Source organism: Erinaceus europaeus, chromosome 14 (assembly GCF_950295315.1).
Source record: "Erinaceus europaeus chromosome 14, mEriEur2.1, whole genome shotgun sequence".
Taxonomy (NCBI): Eukaryota; Metazoa; Chordata; class Mammalia; order Eulipotyphla; family Erinaceidae; genus Erinaceus; species Erinaceus europaeus.
The window spans coordinates 89,019,849-89,040,810 of NC_080175.1; positions in this window are offsets into that span (position 1 = coordinate 89,019,849).

A 20,962-nucleotide genomic window follows, 5' to 3' on the forward strand; every position below is an offset into this window, starting at 1 on the left:
GTCTATCTTTCTCTCCCTCTCTCTGTCTTCCCTCCTCTCTCCATTTCTCTTTGTCCTATCCAACAACAATGACATCAATAACTATAATAATAACTACAACAATAAAACAACAAAGGCAACAAAAGGGAAATAAATAAATATAAATTTTTTAAAAAAGAGAAAAATAAATGAAAGAAGAAAAATAAGAAATAGTGATGATAACATAAAAGAGTTATGGGTTAGACAGGCAAACTAGCTCAGTTGGCGAATGTGCCTGTTTGCCACGTGTCTCACCTAGTTTCATGACTGTTTCCCACATTATTAATAGAAGCTTGGGGTGCATTGGATCGACCTTCCCGTGGTGCACCCCGTGAGTACCGATTCATTGGGGAAACTGACAATCCTTCCCAGCCGACTGAATCCACATGGATCCCAGTCACTTTCAAAGCCATTTAACTGGCTATGGAAGAAGGGCAAACGCTAGAAGAAAAAGAATAGAAGCTTCAGTGCTGGGCTTTCTTTTTGCTCTCTGCTTCTCTTACACTGTCTTTCTGTCTGAAATTGTCAAGTCATGAATGTTAAAGCTCTTCCATAACTAAAATTAGATATTTTTGAAACAGTAAGAAGAACGATATTTCTGTTATAAGGGTTCTATTAGGTGGAGAAAGAGAAAAAAAAGAGGAGAGAGGAGGGAAAGAGAAGAGAAGAGAAGAGAAGAGAAGAGAAGAGAAGAGAAGAGAAGAGAAGAGGATACATAATAACTAAGAACTTTCCTCATGATTAGCAAAGTAACAGCCATATTCAGGAAGTTCCAAGTATTTCAAACTAAATAAGTCCAAATATGCACAAATCAATATATCACATAAACCAAGTCACATTATAGATGCAATACCAAATACTAAAAATAAAACGGGAGGAGGTTTCTTGAAGACAGCAATAGAAAAAGCAAAGAATCATCTACAAGAGAAATCCTATAAAATTATCGACAGTCTTTTCAACAGAAACCCTGAAGACAAGAAGGGAATAATATAGTAGACATGGAATGTTCAGTGAAAAAGATTTAACAAAGGATTCTAAGTCTAGCTAGAGTATCATTCTGATTTGATTGTGTGATAATCAACTTCTGAAACAAACAGTAGTTAAAGAACTCCATCACCACTGAACAACGACTGCCACCTCTCCAGATTCAAAGGAGGTCGAAACTTTACATCAGGCTCAACCTGACGCTGTTGACTGGCTACGGAAGAAAGGCAAATGCTAGAATAAGAAGAACCACTGAACAACTGACTTGACAAAACTATAAGAGCTCAATAAAAAAGAATCCTGGGGCCGTGGGTAGGCATACCGGGTTGAGCACAATGCTGTAATGTGCAAGGACTTGGATTGGAGTGAAATGGAAGAATATGTTTCTGTGGATGGAAGAAAACATTTTCCAGAAATGGATTTACACTGACAAATGTGGAGAATCTAATACATGAGGAAGAAGTTACCACATTTCGTGGTTTGAAGATTATTTGCACCCTTTAATAAAACAGCCTTACAAGTATGACTACTGATGTTAAAAAAAAGTGACTTGAGAAGAAAAGGAAAAGAAGAGATACAGCATTTGCAGATTTTCCCCCCTAAGAATGATTATGTTAAGAGAGATTTTTTAAATAGAGATTTAGAGGAGGAAATAAAACAAAACCATGTGAGTTGGTGGCACTGGAACAGGAGGGAATTTAGTACTGTCTGTTCTTAGATAGAACCTGCCTCAATTTGACATTAATGTACAATGACTATTCTACTGAGGTGACATTCATTTCTTTCACTTTAATTTTCTCATATGTTCTAACGTTCCCACCAGTCCCCCAAAGGCTAATTCTCTTCACCTTCCACAAGTCTTGCCTCTGGCTCATACAATATTATAAGATTTCTTTCTTCAATGTTCTCTTTCTCTCTTCTTTTCAGATTGTGAGGTTTCATTCCTTTTAGAGTAGTTTTGTAAAGGAAAGTGTTCTCTAGATGAATTAAATTGGGGTCAACAAATATGCATGCTACTATTTCCGTATCTGCTGTACATGGTAGGTATAGATAATTGTTCTATGCACTTTTTCTATTAACCATTGAGACAATTTAAACAAAGAAGTTCAGTGAGCTCATCCTTATTAATCAAACACACAAAGATTAAATTTACCATCCCTGAGATAATAGCCTGAGTAAATTAAGGTCATACGTTTAACCTATCACTTCACAAAGAAAAACTCAATTTTTAATCTAAAAGAAGCTTCACTTTGAATACTAGACAGTTATCTTGAAGGTTTATCTTTATTATAGACAATAAAGTATTTATTACTTTCTATATTTCTATGGATTTTGTTAATTGCACTTTGCTACACTCTGAGATCCAGTTATATTTAAAAGTAAACTGTCTTCAATATATTGATAGTTTAGTTAATCTTATAGCAATTCAGAATGTGTGGACTATAAATTTACTATATTATATACAATACTTAAATGGGTAGCTTAAAACTCTGATTTATAATTCACAAAGATGTCTACACACATGCACAAAGTCCCAGCCACATAAGTGCACACACTCTATCAACATCTGAGGAGAAATACTCCTTTTCTTGAAACACTAAAATCTTCAGCATTTTTTTCTTAATAGACACACTTATAAAACTACTCCATTTATTATACTTTGAGAGGGCAGGTGAACAAAGTAGGCATTTTTGGTGGTTGATTTATACTGTGTAACTGTTCACATATGGTATTTTTAATCATCCTTCCTTTCTGTCCTTACTGTTTTATTTTGTCCTTATCCAAAATTTCACTTGCATTGTTTCTGTAACTAGAAGTTAAATAAAATTTTGTATAGCACTATACAACCTGAGATAATGACAGTAAGAATGTAAAAGAAAAGAAAGAATTAGAAAATGGGTTCCTTAAATTGCTATATGCCGTGTTCCAAAAATTAGTTTATTTATTTATTTATTTATGTAGATTACATTATAGTGAGTAGCTATTGCTATGTTAGTTTAATAGCACTTACTATTTGGGGGCGTATTTTTGTCCTGTCTTTCCAGTTATGTTTTTTTTTTTTTTTTTTTGCCTCCAGGGTTATTGCTGGGGCTTGGTGCCTGCACTAGGAATCCACTGCTTCTGGAAGCCATTTTTCCCATTTTGTTGCCCTTGTTGTCATTGTTGTTGGATAGAACAGAGAGAACTCAAGAGATGAAGGGAATACAGAGAGGTGGAGAGAAAGACACCTGCAGATCTGTTTCAAGGTGGGGAGCCAGGAGCTCAAATAGGGATCCTTATGCAAGTCCTTGCACTTGGCGCCATGTGCGCTTAACCCGCTGCTCTGTGCTACTGCCTGACCCCCTAGTTAAGATATTTTTAAATCTAATGTAAATAGTAAATGTGACTATGTAGTGCTGTGTACACATTGTCTGTGGGTGTTGAGCAGTTTCACAGTTTTCAATTTTTAGCTTCAGGATCTGGATACTGTTACCATGTTTATATAATAGATGATTTTATATTTTCGTTCATGGCAATACAAAATTCAATATTAAACTAAGTCTGAATTTTTTACATATGCCAAACCATTCTTTTTTCCTATTTTTAAAATTTTATTAATGATTTAGTAATAATTAGCAAGAGTGTAAGATAAAAAGGATACATTTCCACACAGTTCCCACCGCCAGAGTTATGTGTCCCATCCCTTTTGTTGGAAACTTCCCTATTCCTTTTTTTTTTTTAATCATGGAGATAAGTATATTCATGTGTATGTATCATATATTCGTATACATCATATATATGACAAATGTTGATATTTCATAGATATTGTTTGATTTCATTTTACTTTATGATCTAGAATTATGATATGATAGAAAATTTTTAAAAAATTAGACTTTTATTGATTTCACTTTTTTCTCCCAGTCATTTAGTTAAGGGATTATCCTGAATTTATTTTAGTCATTAAATATATATAAGCAAGGGCATTTCTTCCCTAAACGTACGTTACCAGGACACCTATGGATAGGGCATGCACTCAGCTCTCTATTTGAAAACATACCTTCATTTCTTTGTATTATGTGTTTTTTTTTTCCCCCTTGGAATGTGCTTCTCTGTTTTCAGTGGTTCTTCATAACTTCCCTCACTCTTGAAAGTCTTTTTTTTTTTCTCCTGCCTGCATGACTTAGAATGTTACCTCTTTTCTTTTCAAAATCATTAGATATACTTTCTCTTAACAAAGTCAAGACGTGAAACTGTGTGTCAACTGTAAAATTATGAATTTTCGGTGGGGGTGGGCAACTTACACATTTCAAAATACATATTCACCTCTAGGAATTATGGGGGTATACTTCCTTCTTCAATGGAAATATATATCTGATTTAACCCCACTAGATAGAAAAATTCTACTAATCTACATTCATATTTAAATATTAATTGTGAATTTTAAAAAACTTATTATCTTTATTTATTTAATGGATAGAGACAGCCAGAAATAGAGGGGAAAGAGGAGATAGAGAGGGAGAGAAGCAGGGCCACCTGCAACCCTGCTTCACCATTTGTGAAGCTTTTCTCTGCAGGTGGGGACCAGAGGCTTGAATCCAGGTCCTTGTGCAGTGTAACATGTGCACTCAACCAGATGTGCCACCAACCAGTTGTGAAATTCTAACCAAGTAAATCCTGGTGAGGCCCGACATTTATTAACAACCCTTCAAGTGGAAAGCTCATAAAAAGTAGTATATCTTACACTTTATATATCTTCTTATCTTGTATGCCATGTTTTATGATAAGGCATTTAACTAGTAATATATTAGATATAATAGCCAAATAATGAATACAGACTCTACTTTCAACTAATATTAAAATGTAAACTTTATATATTTGGCAAAACCTGGAATTTGCAGGTACTTGTGTAATGCAGAAAAATTATGTATAAATATTTTTGTTAGAGGAAAAATGATGCTTTGCAATTATTTTAAGATGTAATGTAATATACAAAAGTCATTTTTTCTACAGATATACTAAATAGTGAAGGAAATAAATATGATCAATGGTTGTAAATACTCAACACTATTCATTTATATATCTACAATTGCTTGGGGAAGTCTTCTGTAACTATATAACACAAATGAGGAAACCTGGCCTTGAATTTGTTATATTCAGATACAGATTGGAAAATGATGCAAAATGAAGAAAAGTGAACCAAGGTATTCAATATCACAGCGATATTTTCTATCACGCAAACACGCCAATATGAGTGCTGATTTAGTCATCATAAAATGGCAGCATCTAATACATCAGCTTTGATGTAAAAGTTCTTCACAACGAATTGAGCTTTTATAGGAGATCGCGAAGTGGCATCATTCATTCTGAATGATACATAAGGCAGTCCGTGAGAACTGATGAAAGCTTGGCATTATTTCAGTGAAAAATACACTTATATTCTTCAGCATTTATTATGCAATGATAGTATCACAGCAAAGCTCTCTAACCTAGAAAAAAACTATTTGTAGATAATATATTTGGAGTGTGTGTGTGTGTGTGTGTGTGTGTGTGTGTGTGTGTGTGTGTGTTGACCCCAGCAGGAGTTTGGGACTATTAGCATACAAATAGCCTCTGAGGAGGTGCTTCAGAGAAGGGAATGTATAAAAGCAAGGGACTTCAGTCTAGGGAAGCCTGGCCAGCATCCTGATGGCATCTGGAACCTGGTGACTGAAAAGAGAGTTAACATACGAAGCCTAACAAATTATTGAGCACTCATGGACCCAAAGCTTGGAATATTGGAGAGGAAGTGTTAGGGGGGTACTGCAAACTCTAGTGTACTTCTGCTTTCAGGTATATATTTTGCATTAGTTTACGGATACGTGTGAACATATGCTCTCTCTCACAGAAACTGGTGTATATCTAGGTTTTGGGACTTTGTTAGAAAGTGAACCACCTGAGATGAAATTAGAGTATACTATGAAAGGAAAAGTCTCACCCGAGTAATGAAGTTGAAGGGTTGTCATTCCACATGTGAATTCTCTGGTGTCCTGGAGCCCCGCTTCCCCAGAGACTCATCCTACTAGGGAAAGAGAGAGGCAGACTGGGAGTATGGACCGACCAGTCAACGCCCATGTTCAGTGGGGAAGCAATTACAGAAGCCAGACCTTCTATCTTCTGCAACCCACAATGACCCTGGGTCCATGCTCCCAGAGGGTTAGAGAATGGGAAAGCTATCAGGGGAGGGGGTGGGAAATGGTGATTGGGTGTTGGGAATTGTATGTAATTGTACCCCTCCTACCCTATGGTTTGTTAATTAATCCTTTCTTAAATAAAAATAAAAAAATTAAAAAACAAACAAAAAAATAAATAAAAGCAAGGGACTTCGAGAGCTTCAGCCTCTTTGGCTGGTTGCTGCTGCTGCTGCTTCTGGTCAGAGGCTTCTTCTGGTCAGGTGCGCCATGGCTGCTTCCCCTGGGAACTGAACACGTGTGACTCTGTTAGCTGGTAAACTTTTAGACCCCTCTACAGCCATGAGCAACCTTTACCAGAGCTTATAATTGTTTATCTTATGGGAATAAACTTTGATAACCATATTCAGACTTTATAGACCTACCATATGCTTAACCCTTGATGAGAATTGCTTATTTTGCCTTTTACCTGTTTCACCCTAATAAACCGTGTATTAATTAAACCAGTTCCCAGCTCCCACTGTGAATTCTTCTATATGCTCCACAAGCTGCCCCAACCCCCATACCTCTTTTTAAGTTAATTTACAACATGTGTGTGTATGTATTCTCTGTATATATACATACACACACACATATAGTGTGTGTCCTGATGTCTAAACTATGAAGTGGTCTAATTTTAATGGCTATCAATTAAAGTATATATTTAGTAATACTTAATGTATTTAAACATAAACTCTATTTGTATAAAATATGTATAAATCTAGTCCACACATTATTCCTGTTTAATAAAAAATATAGGAATATATATATATATATATTTTTTCATGATGTCATGTTTATCAACTGGAGAACTGTGCTTAAAAATAGACATTTGGGGCCAGGCGGTGGCGCACCTGGTTAAGCACACACATTACAGTGTGCAAGGATCTGGGTTCAAGCCTCTGGTCCACACCTGCAGGGGGGAAGGCTTCATGAGTGGTAAAATAGGCCTGCAGGTGTCTCTGTCTCTCTTCCACACTATATACCCCTCCTCTCACAATTTCTCTTTTTCTCTATTCAAAATAAATAAAGATTTAAAAATAATAGACATTTAAGATAATACCCAAAATGACTTAATCTGCATATGATTTCTCAAAAAAAATTTCACATTTAAATATCTGCCACGCAATTTCCACTTATTGCTGTTTATTTGAATAATAAATAAGAATGAATGAATAATGTTAAGGCATAACATCAAATTAGTCATAAAAGCATAGCTTGTAGAAGGAGGAAAAACAATTACTGAAATAGCCACAACATGTAATATCAAACAGCAATCAAAAGAGGATATTTTTAACAAAGTCTAAAATGACAAAGGTATTTGATCATGAACAGTGTCAAATACTTTTCACTAGTGTATTTAGTCTTTGCATTTTACAACTGATTTGGATACTACAGTACCACTCAGTTTTCTATAACAGACCCCCATTAATTTTATATTTAGCAATAGTAAATAAAATTTAAAATACCCAGTATTTTGGCTTTATTCTGTTTCCTCCTCCTCTTCCTTCTTCTTCCTCTTCTTCTTCTTCTTCTTCTTCTTCTTCTTCTTCTTCTTCTTCTTCTTCTTCTTCTTCTTCTTCTCTCTCTCTCTCTCTCTCTCTCTCTCTCTCTCTCTCTCTCTCTGTCTTCCAGAGCACTGCTCAGCTCTGGCCTATGGTGGTTCAGGAGACTGAACCTGGGACTTTGGAGCCTGAAGCATGAGAGTGTGTTTGCATAACCATTATGCTATCGACGCCCACCCCATTAGTGGATATTTTGAAAACCCACACTGCTTCAACAGAAAACCTTCAGTTTCACAGTATCTATCCCCAGTGTTCATCTTCTATACATAATCATAATTAAAATTCCTTCTAAAATAAATTATAATAATTTAAATATTGTCCTCTCTGATTTATTTCTTCACTTGGTATATGTATAATTTCATATCATATCAGATTAAAATTATATAGGTATGTATACATCTATATTTTTAGATTAAATTTAGATATTTTATGAATTTCAACAAACATTCTAAGGAACCTTAATCTTCTTTATTTTCTTATTGATTTACTAATGATTGACAAGACTGTAGGGTAAGATGTGTATAATTTCACACAATTCCCACCACCAGAATTCTGCATCCCTTCTATGTCCCTATTTATTACATCCTACTTATAAGCTAGGATATATTTGGTGTTTGTTCTATTTTTGGCTTCTCTCACTAAACATGATATCTTCTAGTTTCATTCCAAATGATGCTAAGGAGATAAGTTCATCATATTTTAATAGCTGAGTAGTATTTCATCGTGTACCTTTACCACAAATTTTTTAGCCACTCGTCTGTCATTAAATGTCTGAGTTGCTTCCAGATTTGGGCTATTACAAACTATGCCGCTATGAACATTGGCGCACACAAATCTCTTCTGATAAGTGCTTTGGGTAAATCTCCAGGAGAGAAATTGCTAGGCCATAGGGTACATCTATTTCTAGTGTTCTGAGAAATATCCAGCCTGCTTTCCACAAAGTTTGCCTCTATATAGATTCCTGCTTGCAGTGCAGATGTGTCCCATTAAGATCATTATGCACTGCTAAGTTTCAGTGACAAAATACATAATGCAAGTATGCTGTGAATTACTGAGGGATCAAGTAGTAATATTAATTATTCTTCTTTATTTTTTAAATTTTTATTTATTTATTGGATAGACACAGCCAGAAATTGAGAGGGAAGGGGGTGATAGAGAGGGAGAGAGACAGAGAGACACCTGCAGCCACACTTCACCATTTGTGAAGCTTCCCCTTGCAGGTGGGAACTCGGCATTCAAACCTGGGTCCTTGTGCTCTGTGACAAATACACTCAACCAGGTGTGCCACCACCGGCCACAAGGAATATTGATTATTCTTAATAAATATGCAATAAATAGAGAGAAAACATATACGTTTAGTTATCTAAAAATAATAAAAAAGAGCTCTGATGGTACAGTGCACCTCTTACCATGCTTGACACTTTGGCCTTGATAGAAGAAATCTCAGAAAGGACCAGAAGAAGACCTTATGGACGGCAGTAGACTGTTTTAGTGTCTCTGCCTCTCACTTTTCATTCTCTGCCCGTTGTGAGGAATAACAACATGGATGGAAAGGTCACTCAGTACTATCATGTATGTAAAGGCTCTCACGCTCATTCCTCAGTACAGGGTAAAAATAAAAGTGTAATATTAATAAGAATGGTATAAAAGTAAAGAGAGAGAGAGAAAAGAAAGAAAGGAAGAAAGAAAGAGAGAAAGAAAGAATTTTCAGGTGGTTTCAATACTCCCTGAGGCATTCCAGAACAAAGGAAAAGTCGGAGTGGAGGGCTTGAGGCAGAGTCACATCTGCCTTGATTGAAGAAGAGCAAAGAGATAAATGTTCTTGAAAAGAATGATGGTGAGTTTCCAGAACTGATGATGAAGTTCAAGGTTTTATAGATTGTGTAGCATCTAGTAGGCCTTTTTCAGGATTTGGTTTCTATAGAGGGGAATTTTTGTTTGATCTGATCTGACTTGACATTTTAATAGGATCACTCTGGCATCTGTGTGGAAAATAGAGTGAGGGCAAAGGTGAAAGCTAGGAGATCAGTCAGAAAGATATCACAATAATCCAGGTGAGAGATGATAGTAACAGAGTGAATTGTGATCAGCAGAGGGTTGGGAAGCTGATTGAAATGATACTTTGTTCTGACAGAATTTGCAGGCAGGCTGATGAAAGAAGGAGTATCAATAATTAGTACAAATTGGGCCTAAAGGCTGGAATAGGGCGGATGAAGTGTTGGGGGGGTCCTCCATTTTGTAGATAGCTAGTAGGCATATTTTAGTTATAATTAAAAGGGCCTGTAGCTATAATTGTTTTTGTTTTTGTTTTTTGCCTGAGCCTGAAATCTGATATGCAGGTGAATCCTAATTATTGTCTGGGGAGATGATGTCATGGCTGGGAAAAGGGTCAGGCAAGAGAATAGCTCCCTAATACGGGAAAGGGGTATAAATATTACTGTAAACCCCATAAATTTGATGTGATCTGGGGCCCATAATTAGCTTAGGAGCCTAATGTGACCTCCACATCCCTCTAGATCTGAGCTCACATTCTGTGGTCATGAGTAGGAACATTCCATGCTGCCCCAGTATCGACCCATAGAGTATGTTGTCCATCCTCACTTTGGAGGATAGAACATTCTCTACCATTGTTGATCTAGGTTAAGGGCAAGGTCCTGAAAGCAACCCAGGTGCCCAACAACAGATGTGTAGCTGAGAAAGCTGTGGTATACATACACAATGGAATACTACGCAGCTGTTAAGAACAATGTTTAACAAACATATTTCTGAAGGAGATATACTAGTGGCCTACAGATAAATGAAAAAAAAAAACTCCACTTCATTTATTATCAGAGAATGCAAATTACAACTACACTGAGATCTTGAGAGCTCCCCTCACACATACAAGTATGACTCACATCAATAAAGCAGAAAATATTGTTGGCAAGGATGTGCTGAAAAGGAATTCCATTACACCTGTTGGTGGGGATGCAAATGAGTGCACCCCTATCAAGAGTTCGTAAATTAAAATAGATATATCTTTTGATTTAGCAATACCACTTCTAGGAATATATTAAAGGGGCATCAGAGGTCTGGTGGTGGCACACCTGGTGGAGAGCACATTGCAATTACCAGTGGCTGAGAAAACACTAATTCAGAGGGACATATGCAACCCCGGTGTTCATAGCTTCATTACCCAGCATCATCAAGGAGTGGAAGCAACATACATGTTCATTGACAAATGAAAGGATAAAAAAAGTATGAGCCATGTGTTCAGTGGAATACTACATTATAATTAAAAATATGATATTGTGACTTTTGAGACAAACTAGAGGTGATTATGATTAGTGAAGTAAGTAGGAAGATGAAAGATAACGTACTGGATGGTTTCACTCATATGAATAAAGGAGCTGAAACGTGCACTTGCAAATAAGTTAACCAAACCGTAAACTATCTCTAAGACTTTATAATTATAGTGGATATGAGAGAGAGAGAGAGAGAGCGACAGAGAGAGAGAGAGAAGAGGGAGAGAGAGTTATCTTTGAACAGAAACATGCCTATAACAACTTAACCATTAACTACTTGATAAAAATTATGCAGCCAGAGATTTGTAGGAACCTCATTCTGCATTAGTCTTTGTAAATCTTCACTATTAGTTAACTCAGTATACAAAGTGACTTCCAAATAGAATGTAACTATTCTAACTAAAAGTAAATTGTTAAGACTAGTTGACTACCTATGATTTGTTCAATAATAATAAGGGATTGTGAAGTACTGGAAATTTTAGATGATTTTCCTTAAATATTATTGAGATAGTAATAAAAATGGGAAATTTTGAAATTATGTTTTCAGGTATATTTATATTTATGTATGGTTTTATAATAGTCACTATGCTGATAGATTGATTGTGTGTAGTATTTCTATACAGTGACCATCAGTTTCCTTGACTTGTCATTATGAAGAGTTATAGCCACTTTTTGCTATAGATGAAGAAGAAAACATATGTAGACCTTTTAGTCAAGAGAATTCAATGAAGCCATAAAGTACTGTATCCTTTGTAAACATTGATGTTACTATTTATTCATCAATAGAAAAGTATACCTTGACTTCCTGATACATTTCTTACTTAGAGTCTGAGAAGAATAACTTGGAATAAGAGTCTTGATTATTTTGGGAAACAAATGAATAGACATGCAACCATCCTGATTATTAAATTCTAGATCTATTAACTTTTTTTTTTGAGTAATGCTATTTCAGTAAACTCTGAATTGCAATACTGTGGAAATTTCCTCCATTGAAGCTTCAAAATAAAGCATTATTTAAATATGTTTAATGAGATATTGCAATTATATTAATTAATATATGATCAAAATTAGTCTTCATATCATGAATAGTTTATTGAAACAGGAAATATTAATTTGTGTCCTGTATGGGTTATTAAAAATTCAGATATATTTTAAAGCAATTCAGTAGACAAAAAGGAGCTGATCTGATCCAAACTGGTAGTTTTTGTTATAATTCAATTAGACTTGACAAAGTAAACTAAACCTATCTAAGGCTATTTAGGATTAGTGAATCAAGCCACATCATATGACCAGTGAATGTCTGTTTATTGAAATCAGTTTAATTTCTTAAAGGTTTATTTTTTAGTTCTCATAATTTCAAAGTTAACACTTCATTAACACATGGAAGTAATATTTGGTTTTTGAAAGATAGTTAAGTCCTTCCCTTCTGGGTTCATTTACACAGTTTCAAACACTAATGACCAGATGGGAAAGAAAGTCTATAGTGATATCCTATAAACCATTATTTAATTTTTTTATTTTAAGATATTTATAGTGAAGACTTTCAGAGGAGTGGCTATGGAGTAACAGCTGTCTCACTTCTCTCTCCCGATTAACTATAAAATGCAATGAAAATCACCTAAAACTCAGTAAAATACAACCAGTAGTTCTTCAGACACTCACTAAGCCACAGGTCAATGCTGACTAATGTGGAAAAGGGGTGAGAGAGAGAGATTCTCAGGACTCAAAGCGCCATACTCAGTCATGGCTAGAACCAAACTGAGAGTTAATCAGTAGAGTGCATGGTTGAAAACTAGATATGGGTGCTTAACTTGTGAACTCAGAGGAAACAGAATATTGAAGTGGCCACAAGTATCCACTAGAATTTAATGAAACAGAATTCTATCTGAAATTAAATTCTCCCACAGCTGTCTAGAAAAATAGGGGCTGGATTGTGGTATACCTGCAGGTATTAAGTGCACATGCCTCTATCCTATAAATAATAATAATAATTGAAATTCTAGCCAACTTCCAGTGACAAGGCAAGGGATTAACTGTGTTACTCCAGGGTGTTGAGTTGAAGCAACAACAACTGTTTAAAAAAAAAGAAGAAGAAAACTTGCCAATTTACAACTATGACATCTTAAGTGACTAATCTAAGCACAAGTGGGTCCAAGTAAGAGTGCTAAGGATAGAAAGAGACTCTCAGAAATACCAAACAGAGCACCTGGGCAGAGGAAGAAAGGCTGGAAACTTTTGAGACCTTAATCTGTAAACCCAGTCAAGATTTAAAAATGCCCACAAGGATCAGAAGGGTTTATAGCAAAAAACTTGACTGGGAAATAATATTGTATAGGATACACTGTCATTGACACCCAGCTAGTGAAACAAATGTGCCTTTTTCTTTGAACACTAAAGAGAAAGGAATTCTCCAAGGCTGTTATCCCCACCCCACCCCCCTAGAGGCTGGAACAACAGTAGTGAGACTCCATATTGACATTCAAGACACTATAGTGGACTTGTGACAAAAGGTAAAATATCTCCTGTTCCCCACCAATATATATAAAAATATATATAATCAAAGGACACTCAAACATTAATTAGAAGCACTCCTGAACATATTCACAGATGCATTATTTTCAATAGCCAAAAAGTGGAAGCAGCCTAAGTACCCATCAACAAATGACTGGCTAAACATATTATATACTATGTATTCCATGGAATACTACTCTATGATCAAAAATATATTGTGCTTTTTGGGACAAAATGGATAGAACTGGAGGTGATTATGCTTAGTGAAATAAGAGGTGAAAGACAACCACCAGATGGTTTCACTCATGTTGAATCTAGAAAACTGATACACGTGAAAGTGAAGGGGGGGGGGAAGCAAGCATACTGTTTCTAATGCTTGTGAGAACTATAGTGGTTATCTTTGGGAGGTGGAGCGTGGATACAGAAATCTCATGGTAGGTGTGTGGATCAGTACACCGTAATATTACAATCTTGCAAACTACTATTAATCACAAAAAAAGGAAAAGATGCCCATACTAACAAAATAGACTATAGTCAAAATAATTGTATTTAAAAAGTCTAGAAGTACCAAACTAAAAGGCCTATGTTGATGAATCTATGCTAGGTTTTCAAAACAGTGCAAGAACATGGATTTAGTCTCATACTTTCTATTCTAAAATGAAACAAAACTATACAACAACAATTAGCTCTCTGGCAAAGAGAAAAAGAAGTCATTTACATTGTCCATAGAACTATTGGGGGGGAGGAATCGTACTACTTGTATAAGTTTACAGATTCCTTCAAATAATCATTGTATCAAGTACAATTCAAGTGAGTGAAGTCAATAGCTGAACAAAACAAAATTAGAAATGCCTTCCCCTGACTTAGTAAAACTATATATAAGAGAACAAATAAAATGTTACTTCCTTCTAAGTAGCAAATGTCACTGAAATCAATATGGGTTTTTAATAATGCAAGGTAAGACATATTCCCTTGATGTTCTTACAAAGGTACCTGAAAAGTGAAAATAATTTTTCTGAATACCTATTGTTTCTTTAGAAATTCAAAACTAAAGCAGTCGTTTCAAACAAATTATTTAAGCGTCTTTTTTTCTGGGTATAGTTATAAAGAAGACAATATAAAACTTCTTAGTAAATGTTTAATCAACCTTGGAAATTAGAGTCATATTGAAAACTGTTGTATAGTGATCCAGAAAGGAAAGAAGGAAGGAAGGAAGGAAGGAAGGAAGGAAGGAAGGAAGGAAGGAAGGAAGAAAGGAAGGAAGGGAGGGAGGAGGGAGGAAGGAAGGAAAGAAGGAAGGGACAAAGTCATATTCAGAACAAAATCATCCACCTTTCCACCTCTCCTCTTTTTCTCTTCTTTCTCTCTCTCTCTCTCTCTCTCTCTCTCTCTCTCTCTCTCTCCTTTCTCCCTTCTTCCTTCCTTCCCTCATTGCTCTTTTTTAGAAGGATTGTGGGTCTAATGTGTGCTTGAGCATGGATGGTTGACCCCCCCCTCAAGCTCATCTATCAGACTCCCCTTGGCATGCCAGTCTTGTGGCTGAGCAAGATGTGGCCATAGTACTCCCGGGAATTCCAAGCTTCCTATCAGCCTCGCTGCATCACCCCACCCCTCCTCCCTCAGTGGGCTTCACCTTCATTAAATTTCTATTTCCCTGTTCCTGCATCACCATCCATACCTTCTCATTGCCTAGCTCTCTTTTCCCTTATAAGGAGATATTGGTCTCATTGGCCAGCTTGGCCACTTCCCTTGCACAACTACCCCTTTGTAAACTTGTAACTGAGACAATAAAAGTTTCATCCTCCGCCATGATATCCTGAGATTTGTTCTATTGTCCATCACCACAGTAAGCTGGAAGAGCCCTCAGCATACTCATCCCTGCTGCTGCTGGCCCTAGGCTCCCCGCTCTCTGTCTCCTGGTGGCCAAAAGACCCCCCGAGGAACTCTACAAAGGATAGCATATTTTTATTTTACTTTGAGAGAAAATAACAATATAGTGATTTTCTTTTCTAATATTATATGTCAAGTTAAGTTCTCAGTGCTGCAAGACTTAAACTTACACTTAAGCTGTAAAGGGTAGACTGTCTATAATTATTTCCACTATTTAACTTTCTGAAGCTTGTCTGATTTTGAGTCACATACAAAAAAGATAAGGATTTAACTAGGTTGCTTTTTTGCAGAAATAAGGGAAAATACATTTCCCTCATGTAAACTTGAAAAACAGAGAAGTAAAAATGTCCATCTCATTCTAATGTGACTATACTTGTGGAAAATGAGGTCTAAGGATCAGTCACTGTCAATATTGTCTTCTTTGTTTTATTTTTAAGGAAATACATGTGTTTTGTTTCACAATGTAGTAAGGTGTCAAATATTTTAAAATTGTGCATGTCTTTTTAATCCTGTACTTTCTTCTCCTAAGATTGAAAACAATCATGTTTACAATATTTGTACAGCATATTTTAGAAGTCATCACAGAGGGGGATATAACAATAAGGAGAACATTTTCTATTTTATCTGACAATTGTAAAGGAATCTTAGAGCTATAATAAATTCAAAGTAGAATGTCAACGTCTTAGGTAAATCTATTCTTGTTCTAGCATGAGTGACAAAAAATTCTTGCTGAGCATTATTTTAATCAGCTAGTTTTAGACAAGGGAAAAGAATCAGTTACTAATAATACATGTCTTAATTTTTGCATTTCATTGCATTAGGACTGAGGCATGTGTTCTCGTATTTGTTTCCATGGTTGGAAGATGATTGCCTCAGTTTTTACCAATGCATTTAAAAGTGCATCTAATAAAACAGAGAAAGGGAAAAATGATGATTATTTTCTTTTCCCCCTTCCCATCTTCTCCCCACTTTTCCTCTCCACCCTCCCTACCCTCCGTTCCCCCCCTCTCCCCCCCCCGTGTGTGTGTGTGTGTGTGTGTGTGTGTGTGTGTGTGTGTGTGTGTGTGTGTGTGTTGGGGTAACACAGAACTGTTTGATTTCACCACTCCTATGCTGTCTTTATACTTCAAGTTTCTGTGACAATGCACTACTGTGAGCACTTGGGTTGATCTTCATCGCTGCACAAGGTATGATACATAGGCTTCCTGGTTTGCTCTTTTCTGGTTTCTCCTTGTTCATTGTTCATTCTTTATATATATGGCATGGCTTTCTCTTTTTTGAGGGGAGTGTTAATGATTTACAGTATAATTGTTGACATATGGGTAAACTTTCTTATCTCACCATGATAAGTGTCTTCAAAACAGTCTCACAACTTAGGCCTTTTTTCTAGGACACAATGATACCCCAGTGCCCTCCTTCCCCCAGAATCCTTTGCTTTGGGGTAGCAAGACAGCCATTTTTGTCTTGGGTCATTGAGACTTTGTGTCAGCACCATAAATCCACTGCTCTTGATGGCTTCCCCTCCCCCATAATTCTATTTTATAGGACAGAGAGACATTGAGAGAGTAGGGGAGATATAGAGGGAGACAGAAAGATAGACATCTGAAGACCTGCTACTCCACTTGTGAAGCGACCCCACGAAAGTGTTGAGTGGGGTCTCAAATTGGGTCCTTGCACGGGACCTTGGACATAGTGCACTTAAGCGGTTTCACCACTACTCAGTGCCCAGCTAATGTTTCTTAAAATTACTCTTTCTGAGTATAATGTAGTTTTTTTGTTCAGGTAATTCATGTCATACAATGTTTGCAAGTAAAGCTGAAGATATGAGTGCTGTATAGGGCAGAAAAAAGGAAGAAGGATTTGATAATAATTATTGTTAATTTTGAGAGTTTGAGTATTACTAAAACCTGTCAGGGAAAGGAAAGTTAAGGATAGTGGCTCTGCTGTTAATATAGTTCTGAGATTTCAAGCCTGTGTGTTAAATGAACTTTAATTTCTCCCACTGCAGATCAATAGCTGTCTGGTTATTTTATTCTATTGGGTAATTTTGAATCAATTACATAATATACTCAAGTTGCCATTGATTAAGCCTTTTAACAAATCAAATATGGTGTAGCCAAAGTCACTATAGATATGATTATTTATTTTAAATGCTATTTACTCAGAACTTGTCAAGGGTATTCTCGCACAAATAGGGAATTAACAATATTTCACATGTAAAATACTGAATGTGTTAAAGTTACCAAAAGATGAACAGCACAAAATTCTTTACACCTAATCAATCCAATGGAATCCTTATATGGTAGATATAGATTTGGGTCAGTATGATTGTATAGACTATAAAGATCAGGACATATTTGTGGAGATAGAATGAATGAATGGCATTTTACGGTATCTGTGTTATTTTGTGACAGAAAGCCGACCCTCCCTTAGAAGGTATAAAGTTAACAGAGAAGGGAATATTCATCTGAGTCACCTGTAGAGCTTTTCAAAATAACTTTCTGACTATTCATTTGAGATGAGCCATGTTTCCAATCTATCTAGAAGCAAAACAGTCACTACTTTCTTAGACGATTTAGAATATTGGAGTTTTGCAGCAAGAACAATGTTTTTCTAAAATAGATTAGAGATTGCCCTGCAGTCTGACCAGTAAATGCTATGACACTGTCAAATCACAGGAAGTCGAATAATTCCAAATATTATTTGACAGGAAGTCAAATAATTCAAATAATAAGTCAAATAATTCCAAGTATTATTTGACAGGAAGTCAAATAATTCCAAAATAATTTCGGGAAAAGAAATAAAACAAAATAGAAACAGTTTCATCAGGAATGTGGGTCTCTATTAACCTATATTATCACCTGCCCTGTATCAGTCACTTTTACTGATGATTTAAAATGGCAAAAAGATATCCTAGACTAATTTATTTACTGTTTGTAAAGATTCAGGTGCACAACCTGCACTGACCTCCAGACCTAGATGCATACACTCTAGGAAAGAGCAATTGCAAGGAATATTTGTGACTAATTACAGTAGAAAAAATAAAGATGGTATATAATTTAGGAGCTTCAATGCTAGCTGAAAAACAAGAGGTCATAACAGAATGATGGATGGACCTGAACTCTCTGAGCAGAGGACCTCACCAATGTGTCCTGCAATCTCACCTCCCCAGAACCCTACCCCACTAGGGAAAGACAGAAACAAGTTAGGAGTATGAGTCTACATAGTAGTATCCATGTCCAGTGGAGAAGCAGTTATAGAATTCAAACAAACCTTTCATCTTCTGCACCCCATAAAGGTTTTGGTCCATATTCTTGAAGGGGTAAATGTTAGGGCAAGATAACCAGAGGGTTGTGAATTCCAATTCCATCAGGACCCAGAGAGAGAAGAGAGAGGGGGGAAAAAAGGACACTGGTAAGCAGAGTAGGTGTCACTTAGAAGGAAAAAGCCAGGACCATAGAGAAACGGACAAATATATATATATTTTTATAGAAACAATAGTCAGCCCATATCTGTGACCTTGGGAGAGCTACTGAGGTTTCCAGTGGAGGGAATGGGGACACATAATTCAACTGGCCTTTTAAGATTCATTTATTTATTCATTTTTAGATCAGTGGAGGACTGGGGAGCTAGCATTATAGTTATGTCAAAAGCCTTTCGTGTCTAAGGCAACAAAGGTTCAGTCTCCAACACCACCATAAGACAGAGCTGAGCAGTGTTCTGATAAAAGGGGGGGGGGGTAAATAAATATAATACATTTATTTAAAATAAAAGTTTAATTAAGCCAGAAAAATAGCTCACTTTGAATGTGCATTGTTCAATCTTCTGGGAGATCCCCTTCCAAGCCTATTGAAGGGAGTTATGATCTTTCTCACTGTCTCTCTTGTTCACTTTCTTAATCTAAAGATATCAGTTGAAATTAGTCCAATGTGTGCTCTGTATCAAAATTTAGATATGATCAATTGCCTGTCATGAATAATTAGAACTGAAAGATGTGGTCATTCTTTTATGAAGTATCTAGATAGGATACGTAGACATTGGATATAGGAGAAATCGCCTATGAGTGGTCCAACAAAATTGTCACGTATTTACACTGAAATTTACTCTTAGAATGTTAACTAGATTCACTTATCCCATGCTGATTCTGAAGTAAACTACATTCCTCAGTGTTTTAAAAGAAACTGATTTTTCTTGTTGTTAGTTATAAAATAGATAATTGTAGGGATTCTGTTTTAGAAACTCTATAATTACAGTGATATAACAAAACAAAGCAAAAAACAACACTTTTATTTGACACTTTTTTATCTTAACTCTGAATAAATAAATGTAGAAGGATTAATTACCTAAAGGCAGACTTTGAATCAATAAGAAAAAAGACTAGGTTCTAGTAAATATGCCAGACTATGCTTATTTGAGTATAAAAAGAGTTGAATTTTAAAATTACCGTTACATACTAAGACATTCTCATATAATTATATGCAAAGTAACCAGGGATCTTTTTCTTTTATTTTATAAGCATATAAAGTCTAGGGATATGAAACATTGGCAAAATGCCTCTCATTGAGTTTTGTAGGGAAAAAAATCAATTATTGTGTTCTGGGTGCTGCATATGTATAAGCAAATAATCTAGGTGTTTGGGGATATAGATATGATTAAGTAAGAGATTCTTAGCCTGACTAAGCTTGCATTCTGGAAAGGATTAATTAATTCATTAATATTTTGCCTTGCCACAACAATTAGAAAGGTTACAATTCTATTCAGTTGTATAGAAAGGGTTACTTCTAATTGAGGTCAGTAGTTGGAATGATTCCCTTTTGGGGCAAAAATGAATGATTAGTAGGTTTTGGTTTTATTAACTATTAAATGATATTAAATCATTTCCCTGATTGCGGCAACTAGAAAGATGAGATCCTGTAAAAATTATATTTTTTATTTAAATTGTTTCCTAAATTTTGTTACTTGAACATACGTGGTAGGTTTCACACTGAAACATACTGATTTATTCACTAACTCATTCTGTTTTTCAACAGTTATTGATGGAGTGATTAGTAGGTTCCAATGAATGTTCAAACCATGTCTTTGAAGACCTAGTGTGAAAGATTGGAGTCAGACAAAGACACACAAGAACTATTCAAGCCACATAGCCATAATTTGCAAGCTATAATCTTTGCCTCTATGAATATAGCTGTACATAGGTCATTTTGAATGTGTGACTCTGCTTCCTTTGACGATAATCCTAGAAATTGCTAGGTCATAGGCTAGGTCCATTTCTAGTGTTGTGAAAAATTTCCAGATCATTTTCCACAAGAAATAGACCAGTTTTCATTCCCAACAGCAGTGTGGAGGAGTTTTTTTACCCTCACATCCTCATCTAAACTTATTTATGTCTTTTCTAACTTATGACATCCTCAAAGATATAAAATGATATCTTGGTGTCTTTATTTTCATTTTTCTGACCATCAGAGATTTTGAGAATTTTTTAAAAAATTTATATTATCTTTACTTATTTACTGGGTAGAGAAAG